This window comes from Bombina bombina, chromosome 4 (assembly GCF_027579735.1).
Source record: "Bombina bombina isolate aBomBom1 chromosome 4, aBomBom1.pri, whole genome shotgun sequence".
Classification (NCBI taxonomy): Eukaryota; Metazoa; Chordata; class Amphibia; order Anura; family Bombinatoridae; genus Bombina; species Bombina bombina.
This window is the reverse complement of record NC_069502.1, coordinates 312,884,284-312,896,947: the sequence shown is the minus strand read 5'-3', so window position 1 is coordinate 312,896,947 and position 12,664 is coordinate 312,884,284. Positions and strand designations below refer to the sequence as shown.

The 12,664-nt window shown below is 36.1% G+C and overlaps 1 protein-coding gene across 6 annotated transcripts in view; it reads right to left on the bottom strand.

Moving 5' to 3' along the window:
- RHBDD1 (rhomboid domain containing 1) overlaps positions 1-12,664 on the bottom strand; it is a 526,647-nt gene that overhangs the window by 158,467 nt on the left and 355,516 nt on the right. The window lies entirely within an intron of this gene.

Below are 12,664 nucleotides of genomic sequence, written 5' to 3'. Positions count from 1 at the left end.
TATGTTACAATATATTGCATAATAAAAATGTACTGACAAAGCAATTGTGAAAGCAAACAGATGTGATGATAATGCTTAAAAAAAGGTATTTATGGTGTAAAGGCTACATGGAACGTGTCCAGTAAGATGGGAATAAGGAACACTGTTCAAACAAGGGAAGTTATAAACAGCAAATAAATATAAATGACTTAATAGTAAAGCATTTTATTTTGTCAGGGATAAGCTCTTAAAAGATGTTTGAGGGTAACCTTAAAGAATGTTATGCTTAATGAGACTTGGAGGCCGATTTACTAATGTGCAGGCCGACAAGATACGCTGTCGGCATTTATCATTGCACAAGCATTTCTAGTGAAATGCTTGTGCAATGCCGCCCCCTGCAATCGGCCGCTAGCAGGGGGTGCCAATCAACCTGATAGCATGCGATCGGGCTGATTGCTGTCCGGCCCGCCTCATAGGTGGCGGACGAGTTAAGGAGCAGCGGTCTTACAACGGCTACTTCTTAACTTCCGCTTCAGGCGGACCTGAAGCGGAGTGGGTCGGAAGCAGCATCTGCTGCTTCATAAATCGACCCCTTGGACTAAACAGGGATAGGGCGTAACATAAGATAATTCTTGTATGCAATAGAAGGGTCTATAAAGAGTGCTCCTACTATCCACAAACCCTTGGGATTACCCTTGTTTGGTACCTAAATCCTACAGTTCTTATACTTGGCTATCTTGCTGTGTTTTAAAAAAACAGTTGATTGCCTCAATCCAGTGTTTGATTATCTAATGGCCATAACTTTATATGCACTGTCTACAAAAAACAATCACTTGCCCAATCCAATTTTTTTTTTTTACTAATCAGGACCAGCAGACATTTTTTATTTTTTCAATGAGCCACAATTTAACAATCATGTGTAACTCATGTGTACAACAAACAAATCTGTCCTGCTGCATGTGTTGCCACTGATATCTTATTTGATTAATTTGAAAACATTTGGCAGATGTCCATGTACCCAACCCTCTTTTAATGTCAATGTGCCACCATTTTAAAATGATCTGCAGCCTATGAGGCCTATTTAACAGCAGTCTGTCGGACCTGATCCGACAGTGCGGATCAGATCTAACAGACCTCGCTGAATGCGGAGAGCAATACGCTCTCCGTATTCAGCATTGCACCAGCAGCTCTTGTGAGCTGCTAGTGCAACGCCGCCCCCTGCAGATTCGGGGTGTCAATCAACCCGATCGTACTTGATTGGGTTGATTTGTGGCGATGTCTGTCCACCTGCTCAGAGCAGGCAGACAGGGTTATGGGAAGCAGTCTTTAGACCGCTATTTCATTCCATACGGAGCTTGATAGATAGGCCCCATTGTATAAAAAAAAAGCAAATCTCTCCTGCTGTATATGTTGCCACTGACATAATTATGTGTATGACATTTCATTTTTTTTTTTTTAAATGTCAGCTATTGTTTATATCCTTCAACAAGGATAAGAGAAAAGGTTGCATTTTCTTTTACATTATGGATAATTAAGAATCTTAAGTATGTCACTGTCACAATTCTATCATTTTTATTTACATTTTACAATGTGCCCTTTGACATTAGACTGGTGGTTGTCTCTTCACACTATTGTTTACTCATTTATTGAGGTGCTTTCATGTATTTGGCACCAATGAATTGATTTATTGTGACCAGTAAGTGCACTGATTTCTATTGCTGATATAACTGACTTTTTATCCTTTTCTCCTGATGTTGTCCTTATTTGCTGAGTGAATTTAACTTCTGGATTTTTTTTTTACTTCTCTTCTGAATCACCCATTTGGATACTAATCTGTTTCCTCTCTTCCCATCTAAATATGCCTTTTCCTATTTACTTTAAAGAGTGACACCTGCTTAATATTCTACATCAAGTCCTGTCCTTAGTTCATACAGAGTGTTGGGTTAGCATAATGTTAACATTAGTACTCAGCCTTTGGATCCATACAGGGACTGATATTTACAGTAAGACTGTGGCAGTCCCTGGTGCAGAACTCATACTTTTGAGACAACGGTTTAATTTATTTATGCCTCACTCTTATCCCCCCTCATTAACACTTCTGACATTCATCCTTAGTAATGTACAGTATATTCAATGGTAGAGCAGTGAAGAATTCAAGTAGAAAAGCATTTGCAATTGAGGCAGTACATATGTGTGTGTGTATACAAATGCAATTGTGTAAGTGTGTGTGAGTATACGCACATACTAGCGGAGCAACAGTATTGCCAATTACCTTAAAAAGTGACATAGGCTTGGGAGACAATGGAGCCGATTTACTAAAGTGCAGACGGACATGTAGCGTATCATGTCTGCCGCACATCGATAAATTTATCAATGCACAAGTAGTTCTGGTGAACTTCTTGTGCAATGCCACCACCTGCAGATTCGCGGAAAGGGGTGTCAATCAGCCCGATCCTATACGATCGGGCCAATTGATGTCCACAGCCTCCGAGGCAGCGGACTAGTTATGGAGCAGCCTAAAGGGTCACGTGGAAACAGGGGCATCAAGCTACATTCGGAGCTTGATAATTTGGCCCCAATGAGTTTTCAAAGCAGGCCAACAGATGAAGAATTATAGATGAAAAGTTGATAATGGATTCCAGAGATGTGGGCAAAAGGAATACTAGTTATTAATGCTGTGATAGGCAGATCTGTAAATAAACAATTTATGATTGTGCAACGAATCCTTGTCTCAGATTTTTTTTTAACTTTAGAATCCGTTTTATAATGCTTAGAATGGAAGAAAAACTATTTTCACATCATTTTTCAGATATTAAACTTTATCTAAGAGACATGTCATGTGACAGCAGTTTCAGCCATTAGTGATAAATATAGAAAGCATATATTTGTACACATACATGGAACTCAGTGGATATAAAAAGAACATTATTAAGGATTATACTAAACACCCAGGTGCCAAACAATAAATTAAAGATGACGTTCTTAAACATTATACTGCTGTGAGTTGTCAGCTTCTCTAATATTTAGTAGAAACTACATTCTTCCAGAAGGACACATCACAAGCTGAGACCACAAGTGATTAAACAGGGTAATATTACATGAAAGAGAACTGTTCTTTACATGCTTAGGTTAAATGAAGTTATTTATTTTACAAAGTGCTACTTCACATACAGCTAGTTTGTCTAAATTTATCTTTAGCCGGGAATTCCTCATTCCCCTATTGCTTATCTTGTGGTAGTTTCATTAGATGACATTACCTAGCTAAATTCCACAGGATTTCAGGCAAGCTACATATTTTAAATATACTGACAATATATACTCCTAAATTATTTTACAAATATATTTTATCCTAAGATAATTGTGGCTATATTTAACAGTGCTCATTTATCCCTTTTGGGTAGTGGTTAAGGGCTTTCACAAGTATTTAATGTTACAGCACTTTATTTGGGATTTTATCTGTACATTCACCACACATTTTATTCTAAGTCCTGTGCAAAATAGTTCCCAGATTCACCTTTAAAGGGACAGTCAAGTCCAAATAAACCTTTCATGATTCAAATAGGGAATGTAATTTTAAACAACTTTCCTATTTCCTATTTACTTTTACTTTGTTCTTTTGGTATTCTTAGTTGAATGATAATTCTAGGAAGTTCATATGCTAATTTCTTAGACCTTGAAGACTGCCTCTAATCTGAATGCATTTTGACCACTAGGGGGCATTAGTTCATGTGTTTTATATAGATAACATTGAGCTCATGCACGTGATTAGTTTGTGCTTAAAGGGACATTCTTTTTAAACAACAAAAATTCTGGCGTTGACTGTCCCTTTAAGCACAAACTAATCAAATCAGCCATCCATCAGCCATGCCTAGGAAATCACTGCAATATGCACAAATTATCATAGAAGAATTAAATAAACATTTGTCACTACTAATCTAAAAAAAAAAACCCTTATGACCCTTTTAAAACACATTGAAGTGTTACCTTAATAAAGGGATATAAAGTAAGAATGTAATTCCCATAAACCATGTCATTATATTTATAAATAAAAAAAAATGAATCTTGCTTCCTTTTATTGTAAATTATATGTGAAAATTATGTTTTTTTTCTACTGGCATAAAAGAAGCTGGAGTATACACCAAATACAGCAAAATAAGAGCCATAGCTTAATTTCAGATGTATAATATGCACATATAAAAATACATCAATTTCTATATTGTGGCTTATATCCCGAGAAAATAATGACCAATAAGCACCCTCCTCCCATGGTAGGTGAACAGAACTGCCATTTCTCACACTAATTACTATATAAGTGTATCCCCAAGCCTCCATAGTTGCAAGCATCGACACTTTGCAGCAGAGCAAGCAAGCAGGTTACTGTTGCATTGATGAGCTACTGTTCAACTGCTCCACCCATTTAGTTCTGTGATCTAAACACACCAATTTGATAGTAATAATATAATTTAGATTTATCCAGAGCTTATTATACAGATTAAAGCACCAAGCTCTTACACCTATCCCATAATATTGACAATACCAGTCTATGGAACACACAGTAAGAGGCGTCATAGGAAGAGATGTCCCATGAAGTAAAGCATATGCAAAAACAGACTTTAAAAATGTTAAAGAGTAAAAATAATTCCTTTACTTTAGAATTTGTACCAGTAAACAGAAAACAGGCTTCATCACTAGTCAAAGTGTATTAAAGTGTCTAATTTAGACGAATAATACATTTTTTTACAGTCATTAATTCTTCCAAAAGGCCATAAAAATAAAAGCATTCTTGCACTATTGCAGTAACATTATAATGAAATATAAACCATCTCCTAATCAATTATTTTTAACTGCCCAGCTCGTATATATGATCACCTCTTTATATATTACACTATTGCAGGGCTCAGTTGAGTGCTTAAAGACACACAGAACTGAGGTGACACAAAATTACCTTAGATCCACTGTCCTAATAGCCAGCAACAATGTTTCCTAAGTTATCCTGGACACATAATGATACTCTGAGGGCAGAGGTGCAGGGGAGGAGCTAGGCTGTAGTGTGTCAAATAACTATAAACAGGAGGAGAGACACAGTAAACACTCCATGCAGCTGATCTTACAGTGTGATTATGCACAGCACCGGACTGGGTGAGCTTTTGGGGGCAAATGGATTTTCATATTTTTGCTGTGTGTAGGAAATCAGTAAGTTGCAGACGATACAGAGTGTTAAAATACGAAGATTATGGTCAGACTAAATAATGCAAAGATGCAAACAATAAATTATCTACAATAGGAAATAATATATAAAAAGGAGAGAGAAGTCAATACTACTTGAATCTAGATCTGGTGCATTCCTTGGAAAAGTATTTAAAGCGAAATAAGCAAAGAGAGTAAAAGGGACATATGGTACTGTCCCTTTAAAGAAAGGGAAAGTTGAACACAGGATAAATAAAAATGAATTTTATTCAAATTATACTTCAATCAGATTCTGCTCAGAGAGCCTAAGCAAGATAACACAAAAAACATACAACATACAACTTCAAACCTATACCAGGACAAACAGAAAAAACAAAAACATATTATGTTTGTATTTGTATAAGTTGGTGCACAAAAGTCCTCAAGAGGAATGATCGCAGCCAAAAGACTGTTCTTAAGGTCTCAGTACTCACACAGTCACCAGAGGAAGAACAATGGCTTGCAAGCTTTTTATCCAGGTATACTTCTTAACTTTACAAAAAGTGTGGAGGAGCTGTTTGTAAGTATTTTTTCTTCTGATTTGAGGCAGTTAAAACAGATCACTCAGAGAAGCAAGGATTCCCTGCTTAGACCTGTTCTGAATGACCATGCAGAATATTTGCTGCATGCTCAGCCTCACCGGCAGCTCCTTCCCATTAACTTGTGTCACACATGCCCCAGGTCAGCTGCAGCCCACCAAATCTCCTGGAGAGGTCTTTTCCAGGGACAAACAAAAAAATCCAGGGACATACAACAAAATCCAAAAACTGTCCCTGGAAATTAGTGACTGTTGTCTACTATGAATGCCCCCCTAGTTATGTACAGAAGTAAATAGACAGGCAAGAGCAAGGTAGGGAAACTGGTAATTATTATACAGGGATATCAGCCAAGAAATTGCTGTATTTTGGTGTTAATTTCTAGTAAATATGGCTTTCCCTGGTAAATTACTATTAATGATAATGAATACAACATATTGGCAAGAAATTGTACAATGGGATGGAAAGCAAATAAGACCAGTAATAGTAAACACACTGCTCTATACAACATTTATTTAGGAAACAACTGCAGTTGGACAAAGCTCCGCCAGTGAAGCAACTGTCTGGAAAGTCAGTGAAGTAGAGACAGCTCTGGTAAAGTATGCAAATAGAAAGGAAAAATTTGACACTCCTTCTAAAATTCCAAGGACTTTATTTTGACAAAATCTTCATCAATGTAGCAGATAAAAAACACGCATCTTACGCGTTATGCCTTAATCATAGATGCTGGTACAAAGTAACAGAAACAGGTGTATTTAAAAGCACAATCTGCATACCATTGGTCACAAACATATAACATGATTAAATGATTTTACAACCATCAGTACACACACACATAATGTTTCACTTTTCAATTCAACGTGAATATTTGAGATAATAGTATAATCTATATAGTGAAATACCTGAATGCAAGAAAATAAAACAATACCTCTGAATGCAAAACATCATGTACTAGAGGAATGTATGTACCATTGCTTCTTTCGTATGCTAGTGAATCTCTACTCTACATTGTATAAATGTGAAGATTTACAGACATTGCCTAATCTGTAAAAACAGGATCTGATCGTGTACATATGTATGTGTTATAATGATGTGATATGTATCGGTCATATTTGTCAAATACCCCCCCCCCCATATAGATATACATATAGTCTAATTATGTTGCAAACTAAAACTAGAACTAAGAATTCATACAAGTGGTTTGAAACTTTCATCCAAAATCTTCTTTGGGGAAGTGGCTCACCCAAAAGGTCCCTTTATTTATCTAGACACAAAAAGACATTTTGGTCATTGGGGTGTACCCTCTAGGTTCGTCAATACACTCAGAGGTTTTTTTCTCACAGAACAAACCTAAGCAGATCGAAATTATTATTTAATATAAATGAAAATTACTTGTGGTACACTAAAATACATCCTGTATCATTATTATGTGTTATAGACTCGCCTAACCTATGGACCATATTTGTAATAATGCATATGGCATACTTGTCTCAGACAACCCTAAGATGCGTGAGTGTATTCACACTGTGTATGCATTCAACTACGTCTAAACATAGACAAACTGCATTGTTTCCAAAAGACCTGCCATATGGCTGTAATACGTACATGTGTGAGGGGGAAAATGTAAAGACTTTATCTTATAAGACAGAATGCCCCTTCATAATCTTAAAGACACTATTCCCAAAAATTGATTAAACCAAATTGGGAGTTAAACTCCTTTGGTGACCTGGTATCCATGGTGAAGGTCTCTCTCTTTGGGAGCAACCTGCTGCGGTCTCCAATACGTTCTGGAATATGTATTTTCTCAATAATCTTTCATTTCAGAAACTTAACATCCACATGGTGAACCTCTATAAAATGTTTTGTCAAAAGTGAGGAAGCAACCAATTTTTGGATCCAACAGGTGTTCCCTGATCCTTTCTCTTGATTCCCGTGTCGTGCACCCTACATACTGTAGTTAACACTGGGAACACCAAATCATGTATATAACATAGTTGGAGTGACAATTTACGCAAGACTGCAATTTGAAACGCTTCTCATTGGCAAAGGACTCAAATTCTGGTCCTTGGTCTACATGGGAGCAAGCAATGAAGGTCATGTGATGACATCTGTACATACCCCTACAAGTTAACCATGAGCTAGTCTCTTTCTTTTTGTCCTTCAAATTACTTGGCAAAAGGATATTACCAATTGAAGTTCCCCTTTTGTAGGTAACCCTACAGCCATCCTGTACAACCTTTTCTAGCATATCGTCTGCTGAAAGCAAAGAAAAATGCTTCCTTATTATTTTGCATATTTGTTCATACTGTGTAGAGTATTCTGTAATAAAGTTAACACCTTCATGTCTGGTAGACTTTGCTCTATTTATTTCAGAGTCAATCTCCTCTTTGGCTTTTAAAATGTCTCCATCCGAGTATCCTCTCATTTTTAGTCTATTTACCAAATCATTACTCTGCCTGGTATACTCCAATTTATCCGAGCAATTTCGTTTCACTCTGATCAATTGCCCTTTTGTTATAGCGTACGTTACATGATGAGGATGGCAACTTTTAACATGCAATATCATATTGCCCGTTATCGGTTTGCAATATAGCGTTGTTTCAACCCTAGCATCATACACTGATGCTCTTAGGGTAACATCAAGGAAATTGATCTCAGTAAGTTCCATGGTAAATTAATCTTATGATTTATAGTAAAGTATCCCCTCTCCATATAATGAGGAGGTCGTCAATGTACCTACAGAAGGCAATATTATCCTGAATGGGATTCCCATCACCAAAGATGTGGGACGCCTCCCACCAACCCAAAAATAGGTTGGCATAAGAGGGGGCAAACTTTGACCCCATACCCGTCCCACATCTCTGGAGAAAGAACTCTCCCTCAAAGGAGAAAAAATTATGGGTCAATAGAAATTCAGCTATTCTAAAGATATATGCTTGAAAATTTTGGCTGTAATTAGTCATGTATTTTAGAGAATATGCCATAGCTTCTAGGCCATATGCATGTTGAATACTGGACTACAAAGAGAAGACATCTACTGTAAGCCATGAAAAACCTTCAAGCCATTGAACATTATCCAAAAAAGTCAACAAATGGTGTGTGTCTCTTAAATAACTTTTTAATGACAGCATAAAGGGTGGTTATAATGCTGTCCAGCCAATATGATAGAGGGTTACAAAGAAAACATACGCCTGTCACAATGCTTCAAATCTATACAACGTAGAGTAGAGATTCACTAGCATATGTAATATGAAAGATGCAAATGTGCATACATTCCTCTAGTACATGATATTTTGGAATCATAAGAGGTATTATTTTGTTTTGTTTTCTTGCATTCAGGTATTTCACTATATAGATTATACTATTATCTAAAATATTCAAGTTGAATTGAAAAGTGAAACATTGTATGTGTGTACTGATTGGTTGTTCAATCATTTAATCATGTGATATGTTGGTCACCAATGGTATGCAGATTGTGCTTTGTAATACACCTGCGTTTTTTATCTGCTACATTGATGGAAATTATGTCAAAATAAAGCCCTTGAAATTTTAGGAGTGCTTAATTTTTCCTTTCTATCTACATGATTACATCTGCCTGGTTCTCAGACACCCTTCTTCTCTATTCAGGCTTGAGTATACATGGGGATTTTTCCAATCAAGCCAAGTTCAGCCCCTAAGTCACAGTTTACAATTCTACTGAGGATCCACCATCTGCATTGGCTGATTCACAGCACACATGTTACGTTGTGTAGCAGAGGGAGGGGCTTGTTCTGACAAAGGAGACTGGCAAGATACAGCTTGTGTGGGGACGGATTGGTGTCAGTAAGGACGGACAGAGCTTCCAGCACATTTCTCGACGAGTGGGATGAATTGGTTAGTTTCTGAGTCTCGAAGCCTGGTAAGGACACTGTCTCTTTTTATCTTGAGCTGTTTATGCTATCCATTAGCAGTATTTTTGTAAAAGTTTAGTTTCTATAAAGTACTCAAGATTCTATAACGTAATGGGTGCTGCCATGTTTGAAAATGCTTTCTATTTATCTCGGTCTTCTGTGAAGAACAATTAGGGAAAGATTTATAAACCAGGCAATAAAGTACAGTTTGTGTAAACAAGGCTGTGTGGAATCCCACACAATCTTGTTTCTACTAGTCTATTTTATTGCCTATTTTATATCTGTTACTAATTGTTTGCAGCAGGAGAATGAGATAAGCTTAAAACTTAAGTTTAGACATAGCGGTGTCCATTACTTTATAGAAACTCTGTGGAATTTGAAAAAGCCAACAATTAACATAATTAAACATTTTATATTAAAAAATCATACTGTTTAATATCCCTTTAAACAATAAAGATATCATTCCTGAATGGATTGTTTGCTGGGACATAAAGATGGCAAAATTATAATCGTAATACGTTTCGAAGTGAGAAACCAGTACAACACCTTCCTCAAAGATTCAAAAGATGGATCAAGCATCGCACCTAAGACTAACGGAAAATCTCAAGGAGGTACCACAAATCTCTTGACAGGTAGGATATGAAAAAGTGCATGGAAAAGCAGAGTCTGAAAGCTAAGACCTTGTAGGTAACCATCATGTAGGAACTCCAGCAAGTGGCACAGATAAATATCTGAGACCTCTAGCCAACATCCAGGAGAAAAATCCCATATCTTGTAATATGCAGATGCAGTAGTTTTCTTTGTAGCTTCTAGCAATGTTGTAATTACTGAAGCTGGAATATTCAACTTCTGCAAACTGGCCCACTTAGGGCTAGATTATGAGTGGAGCGCAAATGTTTGTGCCCAAGTGATATGGGGTATATTGTGAAAGTTTGCACTCATCAGGCTTACTGTTCGTATTATGAGTTGAAAGTATGCTAGAATTATTACCATGACTTCAGAGTACTGGTTAACTGTTTATCAAAACTAAAAAGTTGTACAAAACACATCAAAAATACATTACAAAGTGTAGTTACACTCATAATAACACCATCTAATAAAAATGATTAAAAAACATATTTTACACAAAAGTTATAAAGGTTCAAAGATATGAGATTTCAGGTATAAGAAAAAAAAGGCAGGCAAAGGGATTTATGCAATATACATATTTAATAAAGGTTTTAACTATGTATTTACTGTAAATATTTCACATTCCAATAGCAGAATATGTTCTATTTATTTCTATATGTATATATATATATATATATATATATATATATATACACATATATATATGATAAAAACAAGGGGGACAGTAGAATGAGAAAGGTGCACCGTCAACTATAAAACCCAGAAATGTGAATATATATTTCAATAGTAAGAGACCAAAGGGATTGAGTAAACACTAAATAACTACCTATACTTAAATAATAGAGGGCCAAATAAAAGAAATCTCAGGATACAGTTATTAATTTGACTAGAAAATTGAGATAGACAATGTCAAAAATAAAAGAGCTGGTAAAATGGTGAATAGCTAGTTCACTAGACACATTTAAAGCGTCAAACAGTAATATAAAACAATAATATCAGAACAGTTGGCATTTAGCTTATCTATAAAAACATCAAATGTACAATTGAAGAACTAAAATACAGAATGTCAAAACACAAATCATGAATTATACATAAAGTGAGGTAATAGTGTCCACAAAGTGCTTCTGGAAAAAGTTCATGTGCCAATAGTCCCCAGGGCCCGGGGGTTTTACTTACACTCCTCAACCTCAATCGAAATGAGGTAAGTGTCGCACAGTGCAGGTAAAAACTTTCTCTGGCTCTCAGGGGTTTGGATGCTTGCTGCTTGATCCTAGTATGGTCTTTATCTCAAATGGCCATAAATGAGTGAGATAGAAAAATAGAAAATAATAGTGCAACTCTGTTTGGTAGTTAACACCACATATACATTTATTTCAAGTATTCAACTCACATAAAAGCCCTCAATATATTATGAGGTAATGATCAGCATATACAGTGGTCTAAATAGACCTGCAGAACCAGAACGGTTAGTATAACATAGTAGTTCAATACGATAATATGAGGATTCACAGCTCAGCAGTTCCAAGAAATATACAAATTTAGCAGACTGTGCTCCTGACGCGTTTCAAAGGTCTCTGTCATACACGACCTTCTTCATCAGAGGAGATTACCGTCTGCTTCTAAACTAAGTCTCTATAAAGCAGAGTGGCGACACGCCCCCATCTCACAGAGACACTGATTGGTAACATTCGCGGTCACATGACCGTTGCTATGGCAAGTGTTCAGATGCCGAAGCATCCATAATCATTATTGGCAGAGCTGACTAGATACATTTAGTTATTAAGCTCATTGTAGTGCATAAGGTATACAAGACAAAAGACAATTATTAAATATTAAATCTTAAAACGTATACATGTCAAAAACAATAAAACGAACCTAAAAGAGATATATTTTATATCGCAACTGGTTTATGGTTAAAGTTAATAAGTTGTATACATAGATCGTTTAGGAAGCCCAGATAAGGTAAATGCAAACAAATCAAGCGCTACACTAGGATACGCTTAAATTGGCCCTGTCACTTCAATTAAGTGGTATTATACAGTTTAGCCTATCTGTAGTATCACGACTGAGACGAGTATTAGTAAGTCACAGCTTATTCTAGTTTAATAAATTGGATATATAAATTCTTAAAAACTTTGAAATATTGGGTTGATATTATCTTGTATATTATATATTATACTAGCGATAAATAAACAGATTAAAATATGTAGAGTTTCAAAAATTAGTAATAAAAACTATTTCTCCAATAGTTTTAACTATGATAAAACCTGGATTAGGAACATTCCAATGGGCCAATTCCAAAGATTGAAGAGGAATTGTTCCAAACCGAGTGATTATGAGAAGGAAGCTATGAATTTAAACAGTAGATTTAAAGCCAGGGGATACAATCCATATAGGCTATCG